Source organism: Ceratotherium simum, chromosome 27, assembly GCF_057802395.1.
Source record: "Ceratotherium simum simum isolate JZ-2026a chromosome 27, ASM5780239v1, whole genome shotgun sequence".
Classification (NCBI taxonomy): domain Eukaryota; kingdom Metazoa; phylum Chordata; class Mammalia; order Perissodactyla; family Rhinocerotidae; genus Ceratotherium; species Ceratotherium simum.
This window is the reverse complement of record NC_141926.1, coordinates 17,593,724-17,608,059: the sequence shown is the minus strand read 5'-3', so window position 1 is coordinate 17,608,059 and position 14,336 is coordinate 17,593,724.

Genomic DNA, 14,336 nt, shown 5'->3' with positions numbered 1-14,336 from the left:
AAACTGAGGAAACAGGCTGGGACCAGAGAGGCCGGGCAAAATGGTGCCACAGAACAAATTCAATGAGGAATTATGACTACTACGGCCAAAACCTGGGTACCCCAACCGGAGTACTATTACTCCAACCCCTGGCCCTGGCCCTGGCCCTGGTCACTGAATCCCATCATCAGCAACATGACCATGGTGGTCCCAGTGATTTGGGAATTGTTGCTTCCTTCTCATCATTGTCAGGGAGGGGCTTCTGTATCTCCACCTCCCTATTTTAACTCTGATCCCAGTTTGTTTAATTGGTTGTGTTTAACTGCAAGGAGTGGGGATTTGAGTGTACAGAAAAGAGTGCCTCTTTTCTTTTGTTTTTTTTTTTGTTTGTTTGTTTGTTTGATTTTGTTCTGCATTTGGCTTCCACAGTGAAAGGCAATCTCTGGCTTCCACTTCCCATGTAGGAGGGATTCAAATGCTCAGAAGACATGTAAAAAATGTCCAATTGATAATGCTTCTAGTCTTTTACAACTAAGCTTTGATCACCTCTAGGCAATCTCTCTAAATTTGGTTCAAATTTTCCTCTACTTGAAGATAACCACAATTGAATGTCAGAAAATTTGGAATTTTCCTAAATTTATTGATTTGGTAATTTTTTTTCTTTTTTGGTCCATTCTTTATGTTTTTTCATAGATTTTAGAAAGCAGAATAGATTAAGTACACTTTTGTTGCATTAATATTTATTAGGATTTCCTTCATTTTAGAAATTAGGAGAGCATATATAACATATTGTGCAAAGAAAAAGCTTTTGATTGAATAAAAAGTACTTTGTGTAAGAGTATATATATATCAGTTAAGTTCTCCAGAGAACCAGGACCAACAAGGGATAGATAGATAGATAGATAGATAGATAGATAGATAGATAGATAGAAAGATTTTAAGGAATTGTCTCACAGGATTGTGCAAGCTGGGGAGTCCAAAACCTACAGGGCAGGCCAACAGGCTGGAAATTCCAGTAAGAGTTTGTTGCAGTCTTGAATTCTAAGGCAATCTTGAGGCAGAATTCCTTCTTCTCAGGGGGACCTCAATCTTTAAAGGTTTTCAACTCATTAGATGAGGCCCACCCATGTTATGGAGCATAATTTACTTTACTCAAAGTCTATTGATTTAAATATGAATCACATCTGAAAAAATATCTTCATAGCAACACCCAGGCTGGGGTTTGACTACACAACTGGGCACCATAGACTAGCCTAGTTGACAAATAAAGGTAACCATCACAGCACGTAATGATGTGCCTTTCCATGAAAACTGACAAAATTCCCAATAAGGAGAATAGAGAGTAAAATTGAGGCAAGTCTTAGGGAGTTTTGTGGTCACTGGGGGTCAAAGGGATTGGAAATGCACTACGGAACAATGCATACTATGTGATCATGTTCCACAATTTGGATGAGAAAGTTAACATATATAAAGGAGTTGAAAACTTCCCTTATTTTAGGACTTAAAGTCTATGTTGACTTGCTTAGTCTCGAGGTCTTATGAGGGCAGGAAAAGTGCTCTTTTATTTTTAAACCAACAGTCTCTGACATCAAACGCAACACATGGCATCGAGTAGAGAATGAATATTAGTTGCGTTAATCAAGTAAGTATATAAATAATATCTGCTGTTATATTAAGGAAATCACTAGTATATCAGGAATTAGAACACAAAGTGACAAAATGTGTCCCCTCAAAAGATTGGAGACATTTATGAGTCATCTTATAACTGGGCAGTGGGACTCTCAGAGGACTATATGTATGAGGAATGAAAAGCATTGAGGAAAATGGCAAGTGATCAGACACTGTAAAGATAACAATGAACACTGGTCTAAGACCTTCTTCTAAGCCCTTGGAAAATGACAACCTCCTCCTAGTTTCTCGGGAGCACACCATCACAGGGCTGGTGGAGTCAGGGTACCCAAGTATAACTACTATAGTAATTGGGGTCACAGATGATGACCTAGTGTAATGTAATTATGCACTCGCTGCTTTACTTTTGCACATTTCTTTCTCTTCTCTGGATTTATAATTCTCACTTACATTAGGATTATTCCTCCATTTCAAATCTCAATAACAAGACAAAGAAAATTAATCCTTTTCTCAAATATAATACATTCTGAAGCAATCAGCCATTTCTTCCATGGACATCACCCCAATTCTTATTTGCATAGCTATTTCCTGTCTGTTTCCTATCTGTATATTTCTCCTCTCACTTTATTCCTTAACATTTTTCAAACTAATGTATCTGCTATTTTTTTCTCAGGTTCCCAATCTCAACCATTCTGCTGCATTTAACACTATTAAATTCTCTCTAATTTATCCCTGCTTCCATAATCACACCTTTGGTGAAAACAATCTTTTTATAAATTTCATAATCCCAATTTCCGAGGCTTAGTACAGTTGAGAATATATACTGCTGTGGCAGTTAATTTTATGTGCCCACTTGGCTTGACTATGATGCATAGTTGTTTGGTGAAACACTAGTCCAGGTGTTGCTGCGGAGGTATTTTTGTAGATATGAGTGACATTTACAATAAATTGCTTTAAGATTACCCTCAATAATGTGGATGGGCCTCATCCAATCAGTTGAAGGAATTTAGAACAAAAACTGAGGTTTCCGAGGGAAGAAGGAATTCTGGTCTGCAAGCCTGCCCTGTAGATTTTGGACTTACCAGTCACAGCTGTATGAGCCAATTCCTTACAATAAATGTCTCTCTGTCTCTCTCTCCTATTAGTTTTGTTTCTTTAAAGAACCCTGACTAATACTAATACTACTACTAATACAGTAGTTAACCGTTGTCCCCAACACTTTACAACAAATATCCACAAAATCCAAGCGGCATATGACAGTAAGTTTTTATTTCTCATGCATCCGCAGACCAGCTTGAGCACGGATGATCTTGTCTGGGCTTGGCTAGGCAGTTCTGCTTCAGCCTGAGGCAGTGGGTACCTCCACTCTTCTCTGGAGGTCCATGGGTCTGATGAGTCTCTCGTCTTCTTGGACCAGCAGAGTAGCCAGGATGGCAGAGATATAATAGAGCAAGCTTAAGCACACAAGGCCTCTTAAAATCTGGGCTCAATACTGCACACTAACACTCCCACCCACGTGCCATTGACCAAAGCAAGTTGCAGGGCTAAGTCCAAAGTCATGAGGAAGAGAAAAACCCTTGTTCTGCCACAAAAAGGCCATTTTGTGGGCATAGAGGAGAGAGGAGGAGGAGGAGGGGGGTCCAATTGCCCAACCTATGGCAGGGAGATAGCCTAGCAGAGTAAGAAGAGCACCTTCTTGAGAGTCTAATAGGCCTGGATTGGAAAGCCAGATTGTTCATTATCCTCAATTGTAAAATGGAGATGACATCCATCTAATTTGGTTCTTGTGAAGGTTCATGACATAATGAATATAATGTATGTGGTATATATAGTAGCACAATAAAAAGAAGTTCAATGCGTATTAATATACAATTTTAGGATATAATAATGTACTGATACTCAGCCAGCTGCCTCTAACAATTTAATAAATAATAAATCCTAAGAAGTCTACTTAGCTGGGTACTCCAAATTCTTTGTCTTAGTCACTTTTAATATAATATGCTTTCATGATTTGGGTTCTTAAAAGGTATGTTGTGTTGCATATTGATGCATAATATTACATCAATATTATACTCTTTTAGGAAGTTCACTTCCTTTTTAAAGTCCTAGTTAATAAACCCTCTTTCCTTTGTTTATGTGAGTTATCATAAAACAACAGCAACAACACTATCCCTTTTAGATTGGTGTCAGTCACTCTGAAGACCCTAAGAAATATAAATTATCCACCAGAGACAAGAGGTTGCCTATTATTTTTCCTAATTTATTCTTCAGGCTTGCTTCTGACAAGGGGCTCAATCAGATTAGGATGTGATGAAGACTCTCTTTGACCAAATTTTAGTCAGGCTCCTTTGAGCCCACTTCTCACCAAGATTCAACCTTGGCCCCATGCTTGCTGGGCCTGCATAGCCCAGTTATAGCAAGAATTCCACTAAGTCAATTTAGAAAGAATCCCTGCCCATTGGTATCTGATCATCCTGCTCTGCCTTCAGCAAGAGTCCTGTTAGGTCAGTTTATCAAGAATCCTTACACCCTTGATGTCTCTTCTTAGTAATTTTCCATCCATGGACCTCTACCCCAGTCTGGCCCTTGGCTATAAATCCTCATGTTTCTTGTTGTATTCAGAATTGAGCCCAGTTCTATCTGAGGTCACTTTCCCCCTTATTACAATAGTTCCTGAAAAAAATCTGTTTTTACCACTCTAACTACTGTCAGGCTATGGTTTTCTTTAACAGATGGATACTTAATGTAGCAAGTGCTATCATCAGGGAAAAATACTGAGAATGACAAATCAGACAGGGATTCCATTTGATTCCTTGGAAAGAAGTCCAGGACTATGCATGAGGATCCATAACGCAGACAGTTTTATAGGATTCTGTGAACTTGAAACTACTCCAAGTTTGTAGATGATGCTAGTGGTTTAATCCCTGACTGTTTCTCAGCTGGGACTGAGTATAAACCACAACCTTTGAAACAACATGTGTTCTTGTGTATTTCTTCAGAAGCTGCAAAGAAAGAAGAAACTGAAGATGTAGGTTGTCACTCCACAGCCAGTATTTAAGGGAGGAAAGATAGGAGAGGACAGAGAGACAGGAATAGGTGGAGGCAGGTCAAAAGAGGAATACAAGACGAGTATGCTGAGCCCCTGGGGCCTGTGGAAGGGAAACACCCCTCCAGCAGGAGGGACCTGGCTTGGGGCTCAAATGTAAGATGGGGGTGTGACCACATATAACTCCTGAAGAGATGCTACTACTGCATGTAAATCGACATTCATACTTCTATTGCAAGTTTTAGCCAATGAATCGATTTCACATATATTAATTTTTCAGATCCTTCCAATCTCATAAAGCAGAAATTGTTTCCACCATTATATAGGTTAAATTACTGAGCTTAATTAGATTCAGTGGTTTGCTTTATAGATCTATGATATTGTGATTTACGATAAGAAATATATATTTGGTCTTCCTTAACATTCCTGGCACAGACTCCCTAAAACACTTGGAATTTCCTGTGATGAGAATTTATGTTAATGAGGTGACCTTTGGAAAGGACTTAAGGATGGGCGCTGGTTGCCAGTGGGGCCAACCATATGATTAGAGGGTTGGGACTTTCAGGCCCATCCGCCACCCCCACCTATGGGGTGGGGAGAGGGGCTGGAGGTTGAATCATTCACCAATGGCCAATGATTGGATCAATCATGCCTATATGATGAAACCTTTATAAAAGCCCCTAAAGGATGGGGTTCTGAGAGCTTCCAGGTTGGTAAACCAGAACGCTTACCTGTGCCCCCACACTGAGCCCCAAAGTCCACAAGGACCGAGTCTCCCTCTATGCAGCTCTTCACTGGCTATTGATTAGTATCCTTTGTAATGTTAAAAGATAAACTGAGGCGTATTAAAAATTTTAAGAGTTTATTTGAGCAAAAGTCGCTTCATGAATCCGGCAGCATCCAATCTAGCAGGTAGAAAGGAGCTCCAAGGAGTTGTACAAAATGAAAGACTTTTATAGGCAGAAGGGAGGGGGAACAGGGAAGTTATACCAGACAAAAAAGAAGTTTGGTTAATGTCAGGTTACTTTCCTTTAAGGAATGGCAGGGCTTTATCAGGCAGATTGCCTAACTAGTGCTGATCAGGCAATTCCTGATTGACTGGTTTGAGATCCAATCTCTGGGAGAGCTGACACTGTAACTATGTTAGGTCTTGGTTTGGTGATGTGGGGCTTAGCATAAGTGACTCTATTTTGGGCCTGTTGTCTTGTTTTTAACTGCAATATACCGGTAATCTATTAAGTAAACTGGTTTCCTGAGTTCTGTGAGCCACTCTAGCAAATTAATCATACTCGAGGAGGGGGTCATGGCAACCTCTGATTTATAGTGAACAGGTCGGAAGCACAGGTGACAACCTGGATTTGAGCCTGGCATCTGAAGTGGGAGTAGGTGGACAGCAATCTTGTGGGACTGAGCCCTTAACCTGTGGGACCTGATGCTATCTCTGTGCAGATAGTGTCAGAATCAAGTTGAATTGTAGGACACCCATCTGGTGTCGGAGACATGCTTGGTGATGTGCAGAAAAAAACCCCACACGTTGTAATTGGAGTCAGAATCCTTAGCATCACTCTGGGAAGGTTGCTGAGCAATGGTGAGTAACTCCACAGCTTCTCTCATGATCCCTCACACCCCTGTCCCCAGAATGAAATAAGAGAATGTCACTGGGCACCAGGATGAGTTGACTAAGTAAAAGTCAGGACAAACTAATTTTTTCCACCTTTTTAAGTGAGTTGCTAAACTTATAAAACAGAAAACACCATAGGCACCATGTTTTTTCATTTCAAGTTAAAATATATCCGAATTAGCCTATAACAGCTGGTTTTATCCTATGCTGTCTAAGAGTGCAGCAGGGAATGGGGCCAGGAAAGAACAATCAAGCTGGGGCCCTCTGTCCAGCACCACCCAGAGGAGCACCACTAACACTGGGGGTTTCTAAATTAGAGGAAAAACATGTTTTTATATCACTGGCCTAACTCAGCAATAAAAAGAACAAACTATTGACACTCACAGCATCTTAGGTGGATCTCGAGGGAATTATGCTCAGTGAAAAGCCAACCTCAAAAAGTTGCATACTGGGGGGCCAGTCCCGTGGCTTAGCGGTTGGGTGCGTGTGCTCCGCTACTGGCGGCCCGGGGTTCAGATCCCAGGCGCACACCGACGTACCGCTAGTCTGGCCATGCTAAGGCAGCATCCCACATACAGCAACTAGAAGGATGTGCAACTATGACATACAACTGTCTACTGGGGCTTTGGGGAGAAAAAGGAAAAAAAAAAAGAGGAGGATTGGCAATAGATGTTAGCTCAGGGCCAGTCTTCCTCAGCAAAAAGAGGAGGCTTGGCACGGATGTTAGCTCAGGGCTGATCTTCCTCACACACAAAAAAAAAAAAACGGAAAAAAAGAAAAAAAGTTGCATACTGTATGGTTTCATTTATATAACATTCTTGAAATGACAAAATTAATGAATCCTAGATTAGTGGTTTTCAGGAGTTAAAAAGGAAGTGAGGGTGGTAGGGAAGTAAATGTGTCTACAAAAATGTAGCACAGGATGGCAATGTCCTATACCCTGACTGTGAGGGTAATCACAGGAATTCATACATGCACAGGACTAAACATACACAGACACACACTTAAATGAATGCATATACAACTACTAAGATCTGAATAAGTCAATGGATGCCAATTTCCTGGGTGTGCTATTGCGTTATACTACGTTACTATAAGTGAAACTGGATGACAGGTGTTGAGACTTCTCTGTATTATTTCTTACAGCTGTATGTGAATCCACAATTATATTAAAATAAAAGGTTAAAAAAAATTACTGCCTAGAAGAAAGTAATAGTTGATAAGCTTTAGGGTTCTCCCCTTGGGCCCTTTTAAAAAGAACATTTATAACTAAATTGATTCAATGTCCCAAACTCATCCAGTTTGGCATATCAAGCTAGTAGAGTTAGCATTCAAGATTCGCTATCTTTACAGAATAGAAAAAATCTGCGGGGCTGGCCCCGTGGCTTAGCGGTTAAGTGTGCGCTCCGCTACTGGCGGCCCGGGTTTGGATCCCGGGCGCACACCGACGCACTGCTTCACAGGCCATGCTGAGGCCGCGTCCCACATACAGCAACTAGAAGGATGTGCAGCTATGACATACAACTATCTACTGGAGGCAAAAAGGAGGGAAAAAAAGGAGGAAGATTGGCAATAGATGTTAGCTCAGAGCCGGTCTTCTTCAGCAAAAAGAGGAGGATTAGCACAGATGTTAGCTCAGGGCTGATTGTCCTCACAAAAAAAAAAAAGAAAAAAAACTGCCTGAACATGCAAGAGGGTTTCTATTTATTGAGGCCTTCCTGGGGCCACGCAGAAGTTAAGCACATGTGGACACCATCTCGGTTGCTCTTTCCAAAAATCCTGCAAGAAAATTACACAACTTTATTCTCTTTATATAGATTAGGAAACTGCATTCTTAGAAAGTAAGTACTTTCCCCCAAAGCCAGATACCAAGGGGCACAGTAAACCCTCATCCCAGGTTTAGGTCTATCTGATTTCATAGGTTCTTTTCATTTAACTATTTTGCATTTGCTTAAAAGTTAACTAATTCAGCAAACACAGGATAAAAGAGAGCTGGCTTAAAAAGAAGTTCATGAACACACACACATACGCACACACACACACACATTTGCTAACTGGAAATTTTTGCTGATCAAAAATTTGGGTGCAAGCTAAAGGTGCAAAAATGACACATCCAAAGACATCACCATGACAAGTAGCAAATCCATATCAGAATGGATATTTGTTTCTGTACAATATTCTGACTCATAAAGATACTGCTATTCTATGCACACTAAATCTCATTTGAAGTTTAAATCTAGGCAACATATTTTAAGATGATATTACAAGTAATAGTGTAAAAGGAAGCGTATGCTGAAGACGATCTTCTTGAAGGCAGGGTCACTTTCCACTTCTGAAATCACAACCTTTAGCACAGTGCCTGACACACACATGAGGTTTTATAACCATTTGTTGTGGGAAAAATGAACGCTTAGTGTAGACCAGGGTTCAGAAACCTTTTTCTAGAAAGGAGCAGATAGTAAATATTTTAGACTTTGTGGGCCATATTGTCTCTGTTGCAACTACAGTTGTCCCTCGGTATCCTTGGGGGATTGGTTCCAGGACCCCCATGGATACCAAAATTCCCAAATGCTCAAGTCCCTTATATAAAATGGGATAGTATTCACATATAACCTACGCATACGCTCCTGTATATTTTAAGTCATCTCTACATTACTCATAATACCTAATACAACGTAAATACTATGGAAACAGTTGTTATACTGTATTGTTTGTGGAATAATGACAAGAAAAACAAGTCTGTATGTGCTCAGTACAGACGCAACCGGATAGGCCTTTCAGTCCGGGGTTGGTTGAATGCGAGGATGCGGAACCTGCAGACTGTACTTGACGTTGCCATGGTAACCCAAAAGCAGCCAGAGACAACGTGTAAACAAATGGACATGGCTGTGTTTCTACAAAACTTTATTTATAAAAATAGGCGGCTAGCCAGATTTGCCCCACAGCAGGAGCTCAAATTAATTTGAGATGTAATTTTTTTCCCTTCAAAAGCTTTACTGGTACCTTTCTGAATGGGATTGTCACTGTTTTGCTCAGAAATAAGAAGACAACATAACTAAATTAGTAAAAATTACAGAAGGGTAGATATTTTTATCCTTCTGACATAAGGAATATTCTTCTACAAACATGAAAGCTATCTCCCATACTTAGATTGTCCACTAATGGTACAAGCTGCCTTGAGACACAGAGATTTTCTCATCACTTGACATATTCAAGCAACACTGAATAACTGTCCATCCACAGATGCAGTGTTGTGCGTATAGCTAAACAATGTGCATATGAATCATCTAGAATATTTGCTGAAATGCAGGTTCTGATAGCTGGGGCCTGATTTGGGCCTGAGACGCTGCATTTTGAACAAGCTCCCAGGTGATGCCAGTGTTGCTGGTTCCGGGGCCACATTTTGAACACCAAGGATCTAGGAATATGAAACACGTTCTTAGTTCTGAGATTTTTATATAAATTTCCAAATTCAAGAATCTATTTGCAAATTACAGATATAAATTGCTTAGCGTGAGGGCCCAAAAAATCACTTGTTTTGTTTGTTTGTTTAATTTTAGGAAATTACTTATTTGCTAGCTTTCCTCAAAATTTAATCTGATTTAAAATAACCTTTACTTCTCCAATTATTGCCAAAACATGTCCTCAATTAGCATTTTTACATGCTAAATTGAAGTGAATTCAGATGGGGTAAATATTTTATGTAAGGTAATATTTTAAAAGAACTGCAAGATATTTCCACTTTTATCAAGCATACTGTACAATTACTTTCATAATAACATAAGTAAGAAAAACGTGTCGAGTGCCAAGTATAAGCTGGGCACTCGCCCACATAATCTTTCAAATTTATCTCAGTCCTGCATTTTGCAGATGTAGCAATAGTGGCACAGAAAAGTTTACAAGGTTCTTAAGCAGCCGAGCCAAGATTTATTTCAGAGTCTGACACTGCTGTAAACACTTTTCTCACTAAATCTTATGGCTAATATTAATAATAAAAGGGCAGCAAAGCAAACAAATAGCAGTTCTGCATGTAGCCTCAAAATCTGCAAGTTTAAATAGAATAACCTGGCTCATCTATATATATATTGCATTTATGTCAACTCCTTAATAAAAATACAAGAAAATTGCCCTTTACAACTGCAATGGGAAACATCTGATAAACTTCTTGCGAAGTCTCTGACTAAGAGGCACAAGAGGAAAAGAGAGAAGGGAAGAGGAAGGAGAGAGGAAGGTTCTGGAGAGCAGAGAGACTTAGCTCCAGGTTACTGAGCAAACAAACGGCGAGCAGGCTCACCCCCTCTGCTCCCCAGCTGGTGCTGTGCGCTTGGTGGAGCCATTAGAACAGCAGCTCTTGGCAGCAAGCTGCTCGCCGCCTCCAGGCCACCGTAAAACAGCAGCGCCTTTCTTCCACAAGAAGAAAAGCCCAGTGTCTCTGGCGCAAGCACTTTACCACATGCTCCTTTTGGTAGAGAAAGCAGGGCAGGCAAAAAAAAGAAAAAAAGCCAGAGTCATAGATTTTTCCTTACTTTCTTCTAAGCGAACACTTCCCCCACTTTGAATAAGCCTTAAGAAATTCCATGTTTGAAATGATATCTTTCTTTATTTAAAAAAATCAATTAAAAAATTGTATGAAGCCCAAAGTTATCTCAGTAGATAATAATGAGAGCTGAATAGCATTGGAAATGTTTTCCATGAGAAATCATCTAGCAGATGTTAAAAGGAACCATGATGAATAGAGGGAGTGACTGACTGCAACAAATATATATATAAAAAAATACAACTCTTACGATTCTTTACTTGACTCTGTGCCTATGAATTTTTCTTACAAATTCAGCTGGGTGGATATCAGTTTATTCCAGAATTATGTGTTTATTCCGAGTATGTGATGTGTTCCTTATTGTGGTCTGTAGCCAAAGTCAAACATAGTCCATAAGACAAGGAGTGGACAGTCTTCTGGAGGCCATAACAGGCCTTCCTGGGACCCTACCTGCACTACTCAGCTGCAACCTAACCACTTTTGAAAAAAGAAAGGGCAAAAGACTCTTTAATCAAGAATGATTCTGGAACAGAAATTTCTGGGGGTACGATGAGTAGACAAAAATTTAATCTACCTAAAAATATATTTGTTTAAAGTATAATTAACCTTTAAATCTTACAGAATATAATTTTGTTTTTCTTCAGTGATTTAACAGGGTTTCAGAACTTTCTTATTCTCATGAAGCTGAATTATCCTTGCACGAACTACAGAATAATCTAGTCTGTGTTGAACATCTGGATACACGGATGTTTACCTCTAGGTTTTGGGGTCATTTTGAGGACATTTTTTGTGAGTGTATATATATACACGTGTGCACAAACATACACAAACACATGTGCACACAAGCAAATATATGGTCATTTATATTTGACAATACAAATATTCACAAGTTAAAACATGGGAGTTTTTCACAGACGTTATGAAATATTTTTCTCTTTTAGCAAGCTTTCAAATGTCCCTGTATTCTCTCCACTACAGGTTTATCCAAATGTCACTGGAAGCATTTCTAACAGACCGAGTGAGATAGCTGAGCAAATGGCAGCTTTTATTGCTCACAGCCTCTTGAGGAAGTGTCTCTCTGGTCAGAATAAGGGTCTAGCATTTTAAGCAGTGCTCACAAAGCCACTTCTCAAGGTGGCCTCCCACTGGTGAGGCAGCTAACTCCAAAGCCATATTCCTTCACTCTCCCTTGGCCAATGAAACAGGTGTGTATGACAAAATGGCAGCTCTCAAAAACGCACCCTGAGGTAGGCCAGCCCTGGTGCCCTAGTGGTTAAGTTTGGCACATTCCACTTCAGCAGCCTGGGTTTGATTCCAAGGCATGGACCTACACCACTTGCCTGTCAGTGGCCATGCTGTGGAGGTGGCTCACATACAAAAAGAGGGAGTTGGCAATAGATGTTAGCTCAGGGTGAATCTTCCTCAGCAAAAAAAAGAGAAAAAAAACACACCCTGAGGGCTTAGGATCCAGCATCATAGGCTCCCGCCTGTGCCTGGACTGGTTTTAACCACTAGTCTTGTCATCAGGTGAATCTGATTGAGTGTTCTTGGTTTTAGGGGACATCAGAAGTTTTTCCTTGATCCTATGTTGTTAGGTTGAACCAAATAAGATTGCTGATGTTCAATCATTTTGCTCTAAAAATGGCCATTAAATATAGTTTAACCTAACATGCTTATATATTTTAAACCATGTATAGCTTGCCTCAAATTCGATTAAAGATTCATTTAGTAGTTCTTGCTCCCTTTGATAATACAAATACAAGCTTGCCCATAACCGTTCTCATTCAGGGTGAGTTAATTTAATCAGAATCCTCCTCCCTCCTACGTCTGTGTGTTCCACTTCATCGAGGGAATAGGGTTCTTTTGTTCCTTGTATTTCTGGAGAATGAAAACTTAAGTAATGGAAACACCTTTCTATTGGAGAATATTAGGGAATTTTGAGTAGACCAAAGGGCAGATTTAGTATAGAAAGCTCCAGGTGAGAGGACAGAGTATGTGAAGAGGTGGAATTACTACGTCACAGAGGTAGTAAGTTTCCATATAACACACTGGGACTGCTTCCCACACTTTCCAGGGAGGCTGTAGACCATTGGGGATGAACATTGACCCTGGAACCAGACTGCCTGGGAGGAAGCATCAGCTCTGTCATTTACTAATTGTCAGACTTTGAGCAAACTCTTCAAATTCTCTGTGTCTTAATTTCCTCCTCTGTAAACTGGGGTCATTGTGAGGGGTTAGGGTAAGTTATGTGGAAAGCACCTGGAATAGAATCTGGCATCTAAGATGTTCTATACCAGTGTTAGCTATCATCATTTTCCAGATCTCCATGAAATGATTCAAGAGAAGCACCTGTTACCCAGGCCACCATAAAATCCCAATCCACTTTGTAATGTGTAGCTCCTCTCAAGAGTAAAAATAAATGCCAGAAAACCAAAGATGGGCCATCAGTGGAGAAACTGCCCTTATTGCACAAGAAGAGGATGTTACTGACATCCTAAATTTGCTAGGATGCCTTGAGAAGCAGTGCAATGTGAAAATCCCTAGCTAAGATTCTTGGTCAGGTGAACATGGAGATTTCCTAGAAACCCACCCCCAGTCATGACTTCTGAGTATAATAATAGCTGAGAATTCTTTTCCTAGGACTTTTTGAATAGAAATCTCTTTTGCATCTATTGAGCAGGCTATAGTGTGTTCTGGTAGTGTATTATTTGCCAGGGACATCTGTTGTGCTTCCAAACATACTTTATACTATTACTATAAAATTCACCATTAGTTATTTATTTAAACAATAGAAGGCCAAATTACGATGTCTCAGTTTGTTATCTCTTTCTTTTACCCAATGAACATAAACATATTTGTCAAGCAAAGCAAAATAAACACACAGACCAACACAATGTTCCCAGGATCTTGAGTTCTTGTTTTGCCCACTTTCTGGTCTATCAGTCTATCAGTCTCTTCCTGGGACATCCTGGCTACTGCCTTCTGCTGACCCAACTATCTAAATACTAAAGCATAGAATACTACCTAGTAGACAATTTGGTCCTAGAGTCACAGTATAGTTTTAGAAATTGTTACACATTACTGCCTATCCTTGGACAATTAAAGGGACCCATATTATTTCCCCAGCTCTTATTAGAACAGCAGTATTATTTTCTCCTTTTTCAGGTTTCAGTTCACTCAACATTGTAAATTACTGTAAACATCTAAGAAAATCTAGTACTCTAATTCAGTTGTCAATGTTTATCTACCATGAGTGAAATATAAACCCCAGTGTTATTTCCAGTGGATTCTATTTAAAGGGAACAGACTGTTGGGAGTACCAGATCTTTTAGAACCGATTACTATGAATGCTCTGTATGCTGACAGATTAGATTGCAGGGGGAGAAAAATCATGTGAGTTTCATCTCAGGTGGAGCAAAACAAGCCAAGATCTATGCCAGAGGAAAACAAAACTGGACCTTAATCTTTACTTGATGAATATCTTTCTTTTTTTAATAAACACCTGAAACAAATCCATCTCTGAG